Source organism: Pongo abelii, chromosome 3 (genome assembly GCF_028885655.2).
Source record: "Pongo abelii isolate AG06213 chromosome 3, NHGRI_mPonAbe1-v2.0_pri, whole genome shotgun sequence".
NCBI classification, from domain to species: domain Eukaryota; kingdom Metazoa; phylum Chordata; class Mammalia; order Primates; family Hominidae; genus Pongo; species Pongo abelii.
In genome coordinates, this window is record NC_071988.2 from 194,434,292 (window position 1) to 194,453,866 (window position 19,575).

At 33.6% G+C, this 19,575-nt stretch overlaps 1 protein-coding gene across 2 annotated transcripts in view; it reads left to right on the top strand.

Moving 5' to 3' along the window:
* Positions 1-19,575, top strand: part of GALNTL6 (polypeptide N-acetylgalactosaminyltransferase like 6) — a 1,265,432-nt gene that overhangs the window by 391,088 nt on the left and 854,769 nt on the right. The gene's annotated exons all lie outside the window — the stretch shown is intronic.

A 19,575-nucleotide genomic window follows, 5' to 3' on the forward strand; every position in this document is an offset into this window, starting at 1 on the left:
ATGTCCACAACTGTAACTGAATTGAAATAAACATATTTCACTTTCTCATTTTTTGTAGGTATAATAACAGAGGATCAAAATAAGGAATTATGTTAGTAAGACTGCCTCATTTATTTACTCACAGGTTTAATAAACTGAGACTAGAGCTTGCTGTTTTAATTTTCATTTTATTGAAATTTATATTTGCCCTTCCACAAATTCATTTTGCTGAATAGATTTCTGTTTCCCAGCCAAGCTGGCAAAAAGACTTCTTGGTGCATTAGAATTTTGAGTAGTTACAAGACAAGTCAGTAAATGAAAATAATTAAAATGAATAGTTTATCATCATCTAAATGCAAACTAGTACAGCATACAGAAAGCCTGTGCCCATCTTTCCCCATTATTTACTTAACAGTTATTAATTATGCTAATGCATATCATAGTAAAGAATGAGTAATGTTGACAACAAACTATGAATTGCAAAGACAAGTATACACTTCAGCATATGGGTATATTTAATCATACATAAAAGTATAACTATTGTTAAAATTCGAAGATAATTTCTAAAAAGACTTGTGGTCATTTTTAAAACACCTTATTTTTATCAGTCTTAGATTTGCAGAAATATTGCCCTTCTAAACCCAAAACCCATCATTTCCTATTATTAATATCTTACATTAGCAGGATACATTTATTACAAATAATAAAGCAGTATTGATATAGTGTTCTCAGCTAAAGTCTGTAGTATTTATATATCTAGTTTTTTACCTAGTGTCCTTTTTCTATTCCCACATGACTGTGGGGTACCACATTACATTTAATCATCATATCTCCTTAGGCTTCTCTTAGCTATGACAGTTTATCAGATTCCTTGTTACTGATGACCTTGACACGTTTTAGGAATACTGGTTAGGCATTTTGTAAAATGTCCCTCTATTGGGATTTGTTTGCTGTTTTTCTGATGGTTAGATGGGATTATGTGTTTGGGAGCGAAAGACTACTGAGGTAAAGTGCTATTTTCATTACATCATATCCAGGGTATATAATATCACTATGACTTATCAGTATTGATGTTGACCTTGATCACGTTTGTCCACTATAAAGTTATTCTCACTGCCAGCCCCACTCAGTCATACTGTACCCATTGGAGGGCAGCCATGATGCTAACACTTAAGGAATAAAGAGTTACATTCCACCTAGTTGAGGGTGGAATATGTACATAATTAATTGGAATTCTTCTGCAAGAAATATTTTGGTCTCTTCCCACTTTATTTATTCAATCATTTGTTTATATCAGTATAGTCTCACAGACATGTATTTAATACTTTTTATTGCCAAATATTATTTTTTAATTTTCTTGTTCAAATTCCAGATTTATAATTTGAATGTTGTTCAATAAGTTGTTGTTCCATATTTAGCCATTTGAAAGCTCTTTCAGTTGGCTCTTGTGTTTCTTTGAATCATTCACATCCTTGTAGGTATTGGTGTTGTTTTTCATTTGTTTATTTAATTGTTGGTGGTCTTATTTATTCGTTTCTTGAGCACTTCCTTGCATTCTAACATTATAAGATGCTCCGGTTTCATCTTGCACATTTCCAGTTCAGTCATATAACCAACCATTTCCCCAAGGAGCCCTGGTTTCTTTTATTGGACAATAGTATTTTGAAAACCTGATGTGAGATCTAGATGTGTTCACTACTTCTGGAATGTCCTTGCCCCTAGGCCCTCTCAGGAAGTTTATTTGTGTACTAACCATGTATTTACACATATGTCTAAATATTTCTATATGTAATTATATGTTGCTATATTAAGTTAAACATGAGTTCATACTTAGGTCTCAAACTCTAATTCATACCAGATGGATCATTCTAGCCTCCTTCCCTTCCTTATCTGTAAACTTCCACACTAATTATGACACACCTGGTTTCCACCATCAACTATCCATTTACTTACATGAATATTGTTAAATTCCACTATATATGTGCAGAAGCATCAGAATTGTTAAGCCATATTCCTGTGGGCCACACTTGTTATCAACTAGAGTACAGTCCTGTCTTTATCCATGTGGGCTGCTATAACAAAATGCCTTACACTGGGTAATTTATGAACAACAGAAATTTGTTTCTCATATTCTGTGGGCTCAGAAGTCTGATATCAAGGTGCCAGCAGATTTGGCGTCAGTTAAAAGGTCATTCCTCATAAACAATGTCTTCTCTTGTCCTCATGCAGCAGAAAGGGCAAGATAGCTTGCTCAAGCCTCTTTTATAAGGGTGCTAATACCATTCATGAGGGTGAAACTTCATGACTTAATCATTCCCTGAAGGCCCCCCTTCTCAATATAATCACATTGGTATTAGGTGCCAACATGTGAATTTTTTGAGAAAGCAACTTCTCGACCATAGCAAGTGCTTATTTCAAGTTTGTTTTGTGTTGTTTGTCTTTAGTTTTCCCCACTCATTTCCAAAGTTACTTAGGTTAGCGCCTTCTTCCCCCACCCCCTTCAGTGAGGTTGTCTGATACATTAATATGGTTAGATCTCTTCATATTCCATTCTGAAATTCTCTGACCTCCTTAATAATTAGCTTTTTTTTTGACCAAGTCTCTCTCTGTTACCCAGGCTGGAGTACAGTGGTGTGATCTGGGCTCACTGCAAACTCTACCTCTCGGGTTCAAGCAATTCCCCTGCCTCAGCCTCCTGAGTAACTGGGATTACAGGCACATGCCACCACACCTGGCTAATTTTTATATTTTTAGTAAAGACGGGGTTTCACCATATTGGTCAGGCTGGTCTTGAACTCCTGACTTTGTGATCTGCCGCCTCAGCCTTCCGAAGTGCTCGGATTAGAGGCATGAGTTACCTCGCCCAGCCAATGGTTAGCTTTCTAATTAGCCTACATTAAGGTTCCCTGTTTTTGATGTAAAATATAATGGATTTTGAGAAATGCAGACTGCCAGGTGTCCATGATAACAGTATAATGTGGAATAGTTTCATCACCCTGAATAATTACCTGTGTTTTACATATTCAGCTCTTCCCTGCCCCTTCATGAACCCCTGGTAACCACTGCTCTTATTATTTTATTTTATTTTATTTTATTTTTTTAGGTGGAGTTTTGCTCTTGTTGCCCAGGCTAGAGTGCAATGGCACCATCTCAGCTCACCACAACCTCTGGGCCCCGGGTTCAAATGATTCTCCTGCCTCACCTCCTGAGTAGCTGGGATTACAGGCATGCACCACCACACCCAGCTAATTTTTTTTGTATTTTTAGTAGAAACAGGGTTTCTCCATGTTGGTCAGGCTGTTCTGGAACTCCCAACCTCAAGTGATCCGCCTACCTTGGCCTCCCAAAGTGCTGGGATTACAGGCGTGAGCCACCACGCCTGGCCAGCCACTGCTCTTTTATCATTGCCATAGTCTTGCATTTCCTAAAATATCACATAGTTGGAATCATATAGTACGCAGCCTTTTCAAATTGGCTTCTCACGCCAGAAAAAAAATGCATTTAAGTTTCATCTATTTTTTTTGTGGTTTCATAGTTCATTTTTATTAATCACTAGATAATAGTCCATTGTATAGATGTTCCAGTTCATTTATCTACTTGCTATTGAAGGACATCTTAGTTGCTTGCAATTTGTGGGGATTGTAAATAAAGCTGCTATAAACATTTGCACTGAGTTTTTTTGTGGACATAAATTTTCAAACTAGTTAGGTAAATAGCTAAGACTATGGTTACTGAATTGTATGAAACTGCCAAACTGACTTCCAAAGTGGCTATATCATTTTTTCTTATCTATCAGCAATAAAGGAGAATTCCTGTTGCTTTACGTCCTCCCTAGCAATTGGTATTGTCAGTTTTGGAAATTTTAACCATCCTAATAGATGTGTACTAGTTTTTTATTAAAATTGAAACTTGCAATTTTCTAATGACAAATGAAATTAAGGATCGTTTTATATGCTTATTTTGCATTTGTATATCTTCTTTGATGAGATGTCTGTTCAGTTGATTAGCCTGTTTATAAATTGACTTATTTGTTTTCTTATTATTAAACTTTAAGAGTTATTTGTATATTTTAGAGAGCAATCCCTTATCAGATATGTATTTTGTAAACATTTTATCTCAGTCTGTAGCTTGTCTTTCCATTTTTTAAAATATTGTCTTTGTCAAAGCAGAAGTTTTTAATTTAAATAAAGACTTACTTAGCAATATTTTCTTTTATGGACTGTGCTTTTGTATCTAAACACTCATCATCAAAACTAAGGTCACCTAGATAGTACCCTAAGATTTCATGTAGGGGTTTTATAATTTTTATATTTTACATTTAGGTGTTTGATTTATTTTGGATTAATTTTTGTGAAGATATGAAATTTATGTCTAGATGTTGATACTGTTTCATATTGCTGCATGTATTAATGTAACAGATATCCATTTGCTGTACAGACTATCCTTTCTGCACTGACTTGTCTTTGCTTCATTGTCAGAGATGAGTGGACTATGTTTGTGCATGTTTATTTCTGGCATCTATATTCTGTTCTGTTGACCTGTGTGTCTATTCTTGTGACAATACCATGTGTCTTGATAACTGTCACATTATAAGTCTGGAACTTGGGTAGTTTGAGTCTTCTGATTGTCCCTTTTCTTCAGTATTGTGTTACTTATTCTAGGTCTGTTGTCTTTCCATATAAACACTAGAAACAGTTTGTCAATATCTATAAAATAGCTTGTCGGTATTTTAAGTAGGATTCCATAGTCTTCTCTATTTTTTTTCTTGGATAGCCTCATTAGAGATTTATCAATTTCATCAACCCTTTTTCAGAGAACTAGCTTTTGACTTAATTGGTTCAATTTCATTACATTAATTTTATTTTCAGTTCCATTAATTTCTGTTTTGTTTTATTTTATTTTATTTTATTTTATTGAGACAGTTTCCTCTGTCACCCAGGCTAGAGTGCAGTGGCATGATCTGGGCTCACTGCAACCTCTGCCTCATGGGTTTAAGTGATTCTCCTGCCTCAGCCTCCTAAGTAGCTGGGATTACAGGTACATGCTCCCATGCCCAGCTAATTTTTGTATTTTTAGTAGAGACAGGGTTTCACCATGTTGGTCAGGCTGGTCTTGAACTCCTGACCTCATGATCTGCGTGCCTTGGCCTTTCAAAGTGTTGGGATTACAGGTGTGAGGTACCGTGCCCGGCCTTCTGATTTCTTTACTTCTGCTTGCTTTAGGCTTTAACTGCTCTTCTCTCTCTGTTTCCTGAGGTTGAAACTTAGATTATTAACTTTAGAGCTTTCTTCTTTTCTAATATATGCATTAGTTGCTATTAATTTACCTCTAGGGCATACCACAATTTTTGATGTTTTATTTTCATTCAGTTCAAATTTCTCCGAGGTGTTTATGGACTCATGTATAGTATAGAAATGTGTTATATAATCTCCAAGAATTTGGAGATTTTACCTCAGTCTTTCCCTTATTAATTTCTAGTTTAATTCCTTTATAGCCCAAGAAAATTATTTGTATGATTTCTATTCTTTTTAAATTTGGCGTGTTTTGTGGCTTATGGTGTGGTTACTCTGGTGAAAATTTTTGAAAAGAATGTATATTCTATTGTTTTGGGATTGAATATTCTAAAAATATCAGTTAGATCATGTTGATTGACAGTATGGTTCAGGTCAACTCTATCTTTACTAATTTTCTGCCTACTTGATATATCAATTAATAAAAGAGAGGTTTTGAAGTTTTCACCTGTAACAATGAATTTGTCTATGTTTTCTTGCAATTCTATTAGTTTTTGATATTCCGTTATTAGGTGCATACACATTAAGGATACTATGTCTTCTTGGAGAACTGACCACTTTATCATTTTAATCTTCCTCTCTTCTTGTAAAGTCTGACTTGTCTGAAATTAATTTAGCTACTTCATTTTTCTTTTACTTAGTGTTACCATGGAGTACCTTTCTCCATCTTTTTTACTTCTATCCGCGTCTTTATATTTAAAGTAGGCTTGTAAACAAAATTTAGTTGAGAATTATGGTTTTATATCTATCTAAAAATCTCTGTTATTTAACTGCTCTACTAAGACCATTCATATTTAAAGTGCTTTTAATATGTTCACTATATCTGTAACTGTTTTATATCTGTTGCAGTAGTTTTTTGCTTCTTTAATCTCCTCTTTTTCTGCCTTATATAGTTTTAACTATTTTATATAATTTAATTTGCCCCCTTTCCTGGGCATCAATTACACTTCCTTTTACATTTTTAATATTACTCTAGAGTTCACATTATGCATTTCTAATTAATCTAAGTCCACAGTAAATAACAGTACCTTGCTTTCTATGTACCAGTTCTTTCCTCCAGTCCCTTAGAACATTGCTGCCATTCATTTTATCTATTCATATGTTATATACACCCAATATGTTACTAATATTACTTTAAACAAACCATTATTTCTTAGGTTAATTGAGAATAAGAAAAATGAAATATTCCATTTTATCTTCATTTATTCATGCTCTTTATTTACATAAATCTGAGTTTTTGAACTATACTATATCATTTTCCTTGTCCCTGAAGATCTTCTTTTAACATTTATTGTTGGGAAGCTCTCCTGGAGATAAATTCTCTTAGTTTTTGTTTGTGAAAATCTTTACAACTTCTTCACTTCTGAAAAATAATTTCACTGAGTATAGAATTCTATTAACAGTGTTTTTGTTTTTTTTTTCCTTTCAATATGTTCAATATTTCATTCCAAACTCTTTTTACTTGCATAGTTTCTAAAAAGATGTCCTCTAGAAGTATTACTCCTGTTTATCTACTGGTAAAGCATTATTAAAGCCCTTCCCACCCACTCTGACTTCTTTCGAGATTTTCTCCTTGTCTTCTGTTTTCTGCAGTTTGAATATGATATGTTTAAGTGTAATTTTTTTTTATATTTATTCTGATTGGTATTCTCTGTTTTTCTTGGATCTTTGGTTTTGTGTCACTCATTAATTTTGAAAAATTCATAGTGATTATTCAAATATTTTATCTCTCACAGTTTTGGATTTTTCTTTTTTTCTCCATTATTCTATCAACATAAAGAGTCAAACACTGTAAAATATTTGAAGAGATTTATTTTGAGCCAAATATGAGTGACCATGGCCTGTGACACAGCCATCAGGAGGTCCCGAGAACATGTGCCCAAGGTGGTTGGGGCGCAGCTTGGTTTTATACAGTTTAAGGAGGCATGGGACATCGATCAAGGACATTTAAGAAATACATTGGTTTGGTCCAGAAAGCCAAGACAACTCTAAGAAGGGGATGGGAAGTGGGGGACGGGGCCTTCCATGCTATAGGTAAATTTAAACTTGTTCTGGCTGACAATTGGTTGAGTTTGTCTAAAGATCTGGGATCCATAGAAAGGAAATGTTCAGGTTAAGATAAAAGATTGCGGAGACCAGAGACCAAGGTTCTTTTGAAATCTTATTGTGGCTGCCCTTAGACACAACAGATGACAAATGTTTCCTAATTAGTCCTTTAAAAGGTGCTGGACTCTTAGTTAATCTCCTCAGGATTGGGAGGGCCTGGAAGAAAAAGATCTAGCAATGTTAATAGAGACTCTCTACAGATGCAAATTTTCCCCCACAAAGGACAGCCTTGCAAGGCCATTTCAAAATGTAGGGTAAAATATTTTGACTTTCTTCTTTGTTACATAATGTTATGCAGGAGTCACATTGGAAAGTAAGTCACAATATATAGGGTTCAATAAACCCATCTGATGAGAATTTATGGTTTGTAGAACATGACTCTCCAAACCCCTTAGATAGGAATTTGGGCAAGATAAAAAAATGTCAGAGCTAGTCTTCAATTTCCTCTATTTTAATTTTAGCTTAAGGAAGTTCCTATTGACAAATCTTCAAGCCCAGTGATTCTTTTCTCAGTCATGTTTGTTCTATTGATAAAGACATCAAAATAATTCTTCACTTCTGTTATAAATATTTTAGCATTTCTAGCATTTCCTTTTAATTCATTCTTAAACTTCCCACTGCTATATTTACATGCTCCATCTTTTCTAGCTATGTCTACTTCTTTCATTCGAGCCCTTAACATGTTATAGTTACTTTAAATTCACTGACTACTCATTGTAAAATTTTGTCCTATATGAATATAGTTGTGATGCTTGATTTGTCTCATCAGACTGTTAGGATATATCAGGTAACAGGAACTGACTAACTAATAATTAGATCTTTGTATAAGGTTTTGTTTATCTGGGGGAATTGGCCTGTATTGAATGTTTACTGTAGGTTTAGGTATAGGTGTCAAAAAGTGAGTTCTAATGTCTTGGTTTTCATGTCCCCTTTGTATTTGGGCTTCTCTAAGGACTCCTCTTTATATAGAGCCTTTGTCTTTCAGCTCTTTCAGCTCTAACCCACCATTTTTATACTGTAACCCTATTACTATGATGGTAAGGGATGGGGGAGGGGAGCATTATATAATTTTAAGGTTAAATCTTAGTCTTTTAGTGGGCTTTGTTCCTGGAATGTAGCCTTCCTAAGTTCCTCTTTATAAATTTCCCCTCTTTGCCCATCCCAGCTCCCTTAGGTGAGACAGATAAGCTAAAGTAGACTAAAATCCTTAGGAAAATGACCTTTCCCCAACTTGGATAAGACTCTAGTAAAGTCTTTTTCTCTTGACAGTAGGCCTTAGGCCTTTGTTATGGAGAACCCTCTAGGCATATTTTACAAAGGTTACTTTTTCTTTCCCTATGCCAGAACTGTGAGAGGGTTTTTCTTGGATTTTGTTCATGATGACCTGGTATGCTTAGTGTAGAATGGGGGCTCCCTAAGACTATAGCTCCAGGAGTTTCTGACTCTCAGCTTCTATCAATTCATTAAAGTTATCATTTAAGTGTTTTTACCTGTTTATGGGTCCTGCAGTTTCTGCTCTAAGAAAAGATACCTTGGTTGGGACTCTCTAGATTTTCATATCTTTCTAAAATTCTGAGCAGTGGTTTGCTCTGAAATCTCAGTTTTCTAATGGGTCCAAGAAAAGTTGTAGATTTTCAGTTTGTTCAGCTTTATTCTTGTAAGGACAAAATGACAATCTTCAAACTTTATATAGGATGGAGCTGAAACCAGAAATTCCTCATAGTCATTTTTTATACTTTATTTCTAGAGTAGTTATGTTAAATAATTTTAAAGATCTGAATGTTAATAACAATTGGAAAGACAAGAGAGTTCAGGATTTTTAATGAAGTGATATATTTAATGAAGTGATACATTTGTGATGTACATTCATGTACTTTAACAGTTTCTTAAGTAATAATAAATAAGTAAATAATAATGGATATTTGACAAGCAAATCAAATTCATCTTACAACTACATGAGATACAATTTTTTATTTCCATTTTATAGAATTTTTGTTCTTAACCACTAATTATTTTAACTCCTGAAAGAATATGAAATTTCTATACATTTCAGACATTTGGGAAGGCAGATAACTATATGTTTAAAAAAAAGCCAAATTAAAATGGATAGATTAATTAGATCACTTTGCAATCAGAAAATATAATATGTCAGATTGAGCAAGTATATATATATATGTATATATATATATATATAATCCTTCTGTTCTTAAAAAATATAGGCAAAAGAATAACCCTTATTTTAAGTAATTTTTTAAAAAAAATTATTCCTTGGCATCTATGTTTCTCATTATTAATATGAATTATTTTACTTGTTGATATTTTCAAGACATCAAAGGCAATAAAGCAGAATAAATGGCCTTGTTATATAGATGACACCCTTAACACAGAAATGATAAATGCTATCTAGACTTTTGTTTTGTTTTATGACCAAATGCAGATAAATCTTTCTCAACATTTATTAATATGCCATTTAATTCCCATATCTATGTTCTATAAAACAGTGTTTTAAATTTAAAAAACTTTTTGACGGCAAGCTATAATTATAATAATCGAAGTTGTTTTCCTGTAAGTAAATTATTTTCAGAGTACAGAGTAGATACCAGGAAAACACAATGATCTATTGTCTCTCATGTCTACAATTTGTTGAACAAGATACTTTAAATTAAAGCTTGAAAAACATCTCTGCTGGTATTTGAAATAATTAGCTGTGAAAGTCACAGTCCAAGACCCTTTTAAGATTTAGATTTTAAGTGCTTTTTCTTCTAGTTGTCAAGTCTTGACATTTTATCATTTGGTATTCAAGGAAATGGAGACTATTTCTTCCTATGAACACTGTAGACAAATTATATTTATGCTAGATAGCCAATATAATGGAAAGTAACCTGGTTTCGATATTTAAAAGTATGGGCACTTCTGCCTAAAAAGATGCTTGCTTACCCACGTAAGAACCAATATCTATATTTAAGTAAAATAACTTGTGAAATACTTTTTTAGAATGAAATTTTCCAGTGGAAAATATTATATTATACATTCAGCCAGTAAATCCAATTCTCTGTTAGGAATTTCTCCTTCTAAGTCTTAGAAATCTTAAATTTATTGTCTCTCAAACTGAGCACATCTCTGTCCTCCTCTGTCCCTTCACAATGATTAAATAACATAAGAAGATCTCATTGAAGGTAACATCATGTAGTTTCCTTGTTTGTGTTTTTTTTAATAGTACACTTGTAGAATGTAAGCTCTTCAAGGGTATGACACTCTGCTTTAGTCACTGATAAATCCCAAGTACCTAAACAGTGCCAGACACATATTAGGTACTCAGTTAATATTGGTTATATGAATGAGGGCTTCCTTCTACTTGAATATAATGTCCCTCAGAACTGCTATTTCTTTTGGCTTACCACTGTATCTCTAGTGCAAGAGCAGGCATTCGATAAATACATGTTGAGTGGGCAGCCGAATGGTGGATTGAATAAAATTACATCAGCACTAAAATACTGGTGCTAGAAGGGGAATATGGTATAAATATATCCCCTTCCCTGTATCTCTAGACAACATATCTGACTTACCAATCATCCATTTTACGTGTTAGGTTGTGATACTCCTGAAGAAAAAGAAGTTTGTTCAATTTTTTATGATTTACAATGGCTTTATATTTTCATTAAATTTTTCCAAAGATTGAATGAGCTTAAAACACCAACTCAGCTATTAGGACAGACAGGCAAAAAACATGTTTGTTTTGAGTCTTTCAAGTACAAAGTTTGGATATTTCAATTGTCTTCACCATTTAGGACAATTTTCTTCAGATAAAAATTTAAAATCATCACTTCAGAAGCCATTTAAAATTCCAACAAAACGAAAAGTAGTAAAGACCTAATTGAAGACAATGTTGAGGTCTTATCTACATTTGTGCACATGTGGCTGATGCAATAATGATTTGGTTATTGTGAACATGATGATAACTATAGTCAAATTAAACATATTTATATAGGCATATTTTAGGAATATGAAACAGATAACTTGGCCATGCTATTATCCAATCATTTCTTAATTGCATGCTAATTTTATATACTCAGTTGTGATTCTGGTTCTTGTACTATCAAGCTGTCTGTTTTAGTAGTAGATACATGAAAGCACCTGGGTAACATACAAGTTGGAGAAAACTAACACTCTTTCTTGGTTTCTTTGTCACTATCACCCGTGTTGTGAAAAAAGATCATAGCTTTTTCTACCTAATCCCCATTTCATCTTTCTGTGTTATTTGTTTCCCTTTAGTGATAACACAGTGAACTCAGATTAATAAGAAAATAGCATCACAGTTTAAGATAATATTGATTCTGGAGAACAACTGAGAATGCTGTGTGTTTTCCTTGACGAATTGATAGGATGGAATTCTAGAAGCACCATACAATATCCTTCTGAAGAAAAATTCAACAGGTTATAAAACCCAGGCTCAATGACCCCAGAAAACCATGAGTGTTTGAATAACCATCAACAGAGGGATGGATGATTCTGGAACGTTAATATGTGCCTCTTTTGAAACAATCTTTATTTGCTTTTACATTTCTACAGAAATGCTATCCACATTCATACTAATTTGTGGAGTTTTTTTTTGGTGTGTGTGTGTGTGTGTGTTTCTTCACCCTTAGGAATCACAAAGATAATACTTTGAGAAGAAAATAGTTCTAAGAAAATTTGTCATTTTTGTAAGATGCTGATCTTTTCACTATTTCTACAAGGTATGCAGCTGCATAGCAAGCAGGGATACAGAGGGCTTTCCTGCTGAGCTAACAGGTTTCTGTTGTGATGGAAACAAGTAAAAATTATAGCAATTTTGAGTGTTAGTAGCACAACTATTCTACATCATACGCTTAGATGGAAATTTTTTATGTCAGCTGGATTATAACTACTGCTGATTTCTTAACTGTACTTAATATCAGGGAGGATTTTACCTGGCACTTTCAGTTCATTTCCTTTAACAAAATTACTTTTAATAATGTTATTCTTTATTCTCATGGGAATAGTTTGCTACTCATCTCTCTGGTTTCTTACTAACAGAAGCTTCTGTTTACTAACAATTAATTCTGGCTATGTTATTGAAACTTAAGAAGCAATAATATAGGAGAAAAGGGGATCAACACAAAATGTTTTTTCTTTCCTTAACAGCTACACAGACAGTAGTCCTATCTAAACAGGGCAGCATCTTCAGAAATTTCTCACAAGCACACCAAAAAATCATAAAATGAGGGCAATCTGACCTCTGCCTATGCAGAGAGGTGATGTTTAATCTTCCCACAAACCAAAGAATGAAAATCTCATTAAAAAGTAGTTTCAGGGTGACGGAAGCAGGAAGCAAGAGATGTCAGAACTCTCAAATTGTGTTCTTTATTCACATTAATATAGTTAGTTAATAACAAGTGTTAGTGTGGGTGTAATAGCAACCTTTTCTTGCAAATAAATCCCATAAGGAAATATGTATAATAAAAGTGACCTTTACTATATGATAAAATTTTACCCTGTAATTTGTGTGGTCAGCATAAAAGATGTGTCATCAAGATAAAAGATCTCATCTGGGATGCTGAGGATTAAGGCATTCAGTTTTTTTTTTATCCTCAAAATAAAATCGAAGCATTATTCAATTACCATTTACCAGAACTGACTCTGTCTCTGGCTTTTTGACTTTTGCAACTCTCTCTACGAGCCTGTGTTGTCAATGTTTGTCTTTAGCTGTAATGATCTACACACCCACCTTGGGGAATTACTATGCAAGTATCATTAAAATGGTACATGAAAAATCATTTTGTGCTCTCAGGCTATTCAGATACTGATATAAATACAAAAAAAAAATTTACTGATATAAATTTGCAAGTTCCAGGTCTTGTTAAGCTTCATCAAGCTTATACCAAGAAGAGACAATGCCATCAATTTCTGAGGCAGAGTGAATGGGAGTCATGATTAAGACTGACATAAGCTTGGCCCGAGTTTTCGGACTAGTAACTGAAGGTTTGATATGTCCCGAAGACATAAACCAGCACAATATGTTTTGCAAATATTTTAATTAGTTTAAAATTTTTAAATCAAGATTTTATATAACAACACCCATTTCCAGATTCTATTGAAAAATTTTAAGATCTAAATACAAGAACTACACTGCTTAGTACATCTTTCTGCCTGCTTCACACATCTGAGATCCTGATCCTGTTTCAGGTAATATGTTTACAAAGTCAAGAGTATGGACTGACTAGAAGTTTTAGCAATGGATACCAGTTCAAGGTCTATTTTATTTTGTCAGTATCTTAAAATTGTTAACAATGACACATTTCAGAATTTATTCAGAATGTAAATAACAAGATAATTCTTTCCACCAAAAAAATTTCTGTTCTGATACTAATTTATCAATGTTTGTACATATATAAAAATGCAGAAACTTCTCTGTAGATTATTTGAGACCCATTGCATGTTCTGTAATTGAGTTCAAACTGAGGAAGGAAAGAGATATTAGAAGAATAACAGAAAAACCTTAACTTCCACATAACATTTTGTTCTATTACTCTTCAGTTAGAGAGCCTTTCTTGACTTGCTTTTGCTCAGTGCATAGAGTTCAGAGACCTGTGTATTAATTTTTTTGTGTGTGGCTTCACCTTATCTTTCTTGGTTCATTTCTTAACATTTTTCTAAGGGACTTTATCTAATAAAGTTTGAATAAATGAATAATGGGAGAATCAGAAAAAGTCTCCACGTTTGTTTGGTTTTATTAATTCATAAGATTTAAAGACAGACATACTTGGATCAAATTCTAGTTGCCACTTAATTAGTTACGTGATCTTGAAGAACTTATCAATGATACGACATAAACCTTTCTAAACTCTAGTTTATCACCTGGTTCTTAGTTTTCATGTGGATAAAATTACATAAGAATACACATAAGTTTTCTCGTTTTTCCCATACAGTCCTCCCACTGTGTTAGTTTTTTGATAGTGTTCCATTTGCTTAAAACATTTCCTAGGTGTCTTCAACATATAAAAACTTAATCATGCCTAATACAAGAATCATACCCATCACAATATTTTGTTAACGTCTCCTATAACAGAGTTTCAACCACATAATTTATTATTTGTTTAATGATTTAAGGTTTTTCTCTTGACTATGTTAAGATTTTTCAAGGGCAATGGAAATAACTCAAGTATCTATAAAAATAATAGGGATGATGGAAACAATTGGCATTTATATGTGAAGTTTTGATAAACCAATGGTTTTCACATACTTTATCATATATAAGATTTACTACTCAAAAAGCCTTGTAAGGTGGGTAAGGTAGGTATTGTTCTTATTACCCTAATTTCATATGTGAGCTGGGAGACCTAGAAGACCTAGAGGACATGCAGATTTTTGCCTATAGGTAGAAACCCTAATTTATATCTTCTGCCTTTGAATCCAGAGTTTTTCTACTATATCATATTTTCTTCCAAGGAACAAATAGAATCATAGGTATATGGCTGATTGTGACAATAAAAGTTCATTGATTGATTTATGAAAACTAAGATAGATTTTAGAATACAGATAATCTTTTCTTCACAGAGTTCCACAAATGTGTATTTTCATTGTCATCCACATTTGTAGTTATGATAAATAAGTTTGCTCTAACTTAGAGATAAAGAAACAAAGTTTTTTGATTCACCAGGGATTTCCAGACCAACAGCCCTTGGGAGGTGCTTTAAGATTACTAAAAGTTTGTAACAGTAGCAGGCATCGCCAGAGCCCATCACTCCCTAGAGTAGTACACCCTGGTTTTCATGTCCCTGTGAAGACTGTGTATCACATTTCTGTCCCCAAAAGGTGCTTGTGTCACATCCCTGTCTCCAAAAGTGTTTTAATTTGTTACCTCTGGTAAATACATTGCCCTTGAGTAATGTTTTATCTTTGGAAATAGTTTCTTATGACCCATCTAAAAGGATGTTAGTTTCAATGGGCTCTGGGATCCCAGCCCTCACTATTACATGTGGTTTCTACTTAATGGATTCTGTCTCGTCTGTCCCTGATATTTTTTCAAGTTAATTATTTGTAGTGATATCACAGTGAATAAAAAGTCATCAAGGTGAAAAACCGGAATAGTGCTCACAAATAAATGGCCAACCTAATGATAGGTCTGAAATATATGCCTCAAGAATGTACAATACTGTTTATATTAATTTTACAAGGTCATAGATAATGGATCTGTACTATTGTAATCAAACAGAGGATGCATGGTATAATCCAAAAGAGACGCAAATGGGTCTGGGCGCTGGAGATTGCTCATGTGAAAGGAAAGGTCAGAATACTTATGCACCATCTACTGGATGGTTAAGCTTTCAAAACCAATGTAATTATATACAAATGCACTGAGATTGATTTAGATTAGGTATGCAAGCATACCTAGTCTTTATATTGGTCATCAGCCCTCAATATGAAAAAGATTCTTCAGTAGATTGTGGTACATTATATGTTAATGAATTTGACTTTTTTTTTTTTTGGTGACCATTGTGTCACATTCCAATTCATATGGATTAGAGGTTCTCAACCCATAATAAGCCTCAGAATCACCTGGGGAATTTGTTGATACACAGACTTCTGTCTCTCTGTTAAGTTTCTGATTTACTAGACCTGAGCTGGGAAAAAGGAATTATTTCTAACAAGTTCCCAGGATGGCCGGGTGTGATGGCTCACGCCTGTAGTCTCAGCTTACTTGGATGGCTGAGGCATGAGAATTGCTTGGGCCCAGGAGGCAGAGGTTGCAGTGAGCCAAGATTGCTCCACTGCACTTCAGCTTGGGCACAGGGTGAGACCCAATCTCAAAAATAAATAAATAAATAAATAAATAAATAAAAATAAAAATAATTAAAAAAAACTAGTTCCCTGGTAATGCTGATGCTGTCTATGGGTAGCATTGATACAGATAAAAAAGTTATTAGTGTAGCAAATCCCCCAGATACCCTTTATTAAAGCAGTTTCAGATGGTCTGATTTAGCCTGATTCCCCTACCATTATAAAGTGTTCTCTTGATGCTAACACACCTTGCTAGAGCACTAATAGTGGCTGAGAATGCCTAAGAATTTTTGAGATTTATTTTTTACATAAAATAATACTTGCAAATAATGTTTTAAATCCAATCATACTATGAAGACTATGGTGGTAACCAGCAATCCTCTCACCCACCTGCCCTACTTGCAATTTCTGATACCAAGGGGCAACTATGTCAGTCTTTTATTTTCATTCTGTTATATGACTCCATATTTATAGATAACGTGTGTATCACTGTTCTCTATTTTTTCCTATTTTGGTTTTATCTACTGCTTTCGCATTATAGAAAATACCTATTTAACTGTCTTATTCCCGTCTTTCCCTCAACCTCCAGTATAGTTATGTTAGTTAAGCCAATATTCTGGTTAGATTATTCATATCTGAATCAAACAACGTGCTATGATTAGGATTTCTTTTTTATACATTGTTTTTGTTTCTTAGAGCCTTATCAACTGGCCCACTTTTCATTTGGTTAGTTTTTAATATATATCATTCATTCATTCTAATCTCTTTGGAAGAACTGTAACTCTCATTTCAATTTTTTTTTAAAGGAAAGAAGTAAGTTGTGTGTGTGTGTGTGTGTGTGTGTGTGTGTGTGTGTGTGTTTCCCACAGAGACATCCTTTCTGGAGCTTCTTTCCATTCCCTTATACAGTGGGACTGGAGGATCTCTGGACATGCTACCATTTTGCCACCTCTCTGCAATGTTGTATCTTTTTCCTTCTGTCTCTGATTTTGTTTGTTTGTTTTTCTGTTTCTCAGTAGTATTCCTTTGACCTTCATTTTCCAAACTGTGTCTTAATTTTTGTCTCCCTGATAAGACATTTTTACATTTCAGGAACTCTCTCTGATTCTCTAAATGCTTCTTTTTAAATATCTGTATCTCTGAAGGAACTTTTCTTAAAGTTCTTTGAGAAAATTACATTTAGAGTTTTTGAAGCTTTTATCTGCACCTTACATTGCCTCTGTTTTCTTCAAGTTTGGTATGCTTTTTGTTTCTTTTTGGCCTCTTAATTATACGTTAAAGGCTCTCCAAAATCCCTGGAAATCCTTTGCTGCCTATTCATACTCATGAGTGAAGTCGTGAAAATAGTGATATGGAGTTTTGTGTGTAGAGAAGGGCTTGCTAATTAGGCTATTTCCCACATGGTTAATGAGTGTGCACCTAGGAGCCAGTACCTGCATCTCTTCCAGTTGATTTCAGTTCTCCAGGTAGGAATTCCTCCATCTCTTATGTAAGGATGTAAGCTGTGGACTGGCAGCTTTCTGGAGGTCTAGTAAGGGAAGATAACTTCATTAACAATGTTTGATACATAGGCTAACATGGAACCCTGATTTTCACTGCAGTTTGACAACCTTATATTCAACTGTTTCTAGTGGCCTGAAAACATACCATTCACACTCCAGTCTTCTATGGGTGGGAGTACAGTGGATGGCCCTCAGAAATCACTCCCTTGTTTGAGTTGAAGAGAGAACCCAGAAGAGTCTAACTGCCCCTTATTAAAAATGGTCAATCTTTATCTTTTCACATTTAACCTGACAGTTGGATATATAAAGTGTCCCCAGTTTTTACATATTTTGAAAGTTCAGTGCCATAAAAAAAACTTCCTTCCCAGTAGTTCCCAGCTATTTACAAAAACTTTATGTGAGTTCTAATATCTTCTTTCCTGATGCATCTGATGCTTTATTGTCATTTTCATTTGGCTTCTGGAGAGAGTAAATGTTAACTTTTGTGTTCAATTAACTTTTGTTAAATCTGCATTATATTACTACTTATTAAGAATTTGCTGTCTTACATATATCAAAATAAGGAAAATAGAGTGTCCCTGGTATCCAGAGAGAGCTTACATGCTGGAGTTTACACAAGAATACCTCCATGTTTCATGTCAAAATTTATTTTAAAATTATCTATTTTAATCTGAAAGTTATGTTTGTAAATTAGTATTATCTAAATCAGTGTAGGAGATTTTCATTAGTGTTCAGTACTTATCACTGTAAGTGCATGGCTGAGACAAAACGTGGGTTACATATTTCATATTCATTTGATTCTTTAATACTTTCTATGCATAGCTGAGTTCAAAAATTTCTAATTATAAATTGATCATCAACTCAAAAAAATGCTTGACTTTTTAAAATGTTTGCTATATATCACCAAAACTGTACTTTTCCATTTTCTTTTACTTTTACTATGTCATTTTCTATTTACTTTTCCATAACTTTTGTTTCATCTTCCTTTTAAAAATTATCAGTATTCCTAATATTTTATATAAACTCACCATAATCTTTTATATTTGTCCCTCTTTTTTTCTGAGCTCACCAATATTATGAGCAACAAATTCTTTGAAATGTGTAGATTATAGTCACCTGATTGGGAAAATCTTTTCTCTGATTTTTAACTACCTTTTTTAAGAAAAGAATATTATGCCCCATTTTTATCCTTTCAAAACAAGTGTATCTTATAAGCTATGAAGATGGGCTAAAGGTAGATAATTTTTCAAAAGCATAATGGCTTTATTATCTAAAACTAAGAAATAAGACATTTTATGTCTAGAAAAGACTGTTAGAATAAAATTACCTCACTGAAATTATTTATCTTTTGGCTAAATTGACTTTTTTTTGCTTTCTAGAATTTTATTTTCTTCATTCAGTGGATGTATTACTTATTTCTGAAAAAGAACAAAAGAAAAAATAGCATGTGAATTTGAAAACACTTATTTTACATTATCTTGACTACAAGATTGTGAAGATAAACTTTATTCAAAATGATTATTGTTTCTTGTTACCAGAAATAAACATCATAAAAAAGAAAGAGCTTCAGCAATGTACACAGAAATAATTTTCAAGTTGACATTATAACATATCGGACTTTGGAAAAGCATAAACTATATTTTGTGACTACAGTTGATGAATGGGTGATAATTTCAATTATAAGTGTAAACATGCACTATGTTTCCAGAAATCTAGATGAGAGACAGTATTTAACAGTTTTTAACAGCACAGTTTTGGTCTTCGCAGAACTGGTCCAAGTCCTGGCTCTGCCACTGTGGTTTACCTCAAGTTATTTTAGTTATTTGATCCTCAGTTTACTCGGCAGAAAAATGGAGATTTACAACCCGAGGCTATCATAAAGATTAAACAAACTTCGA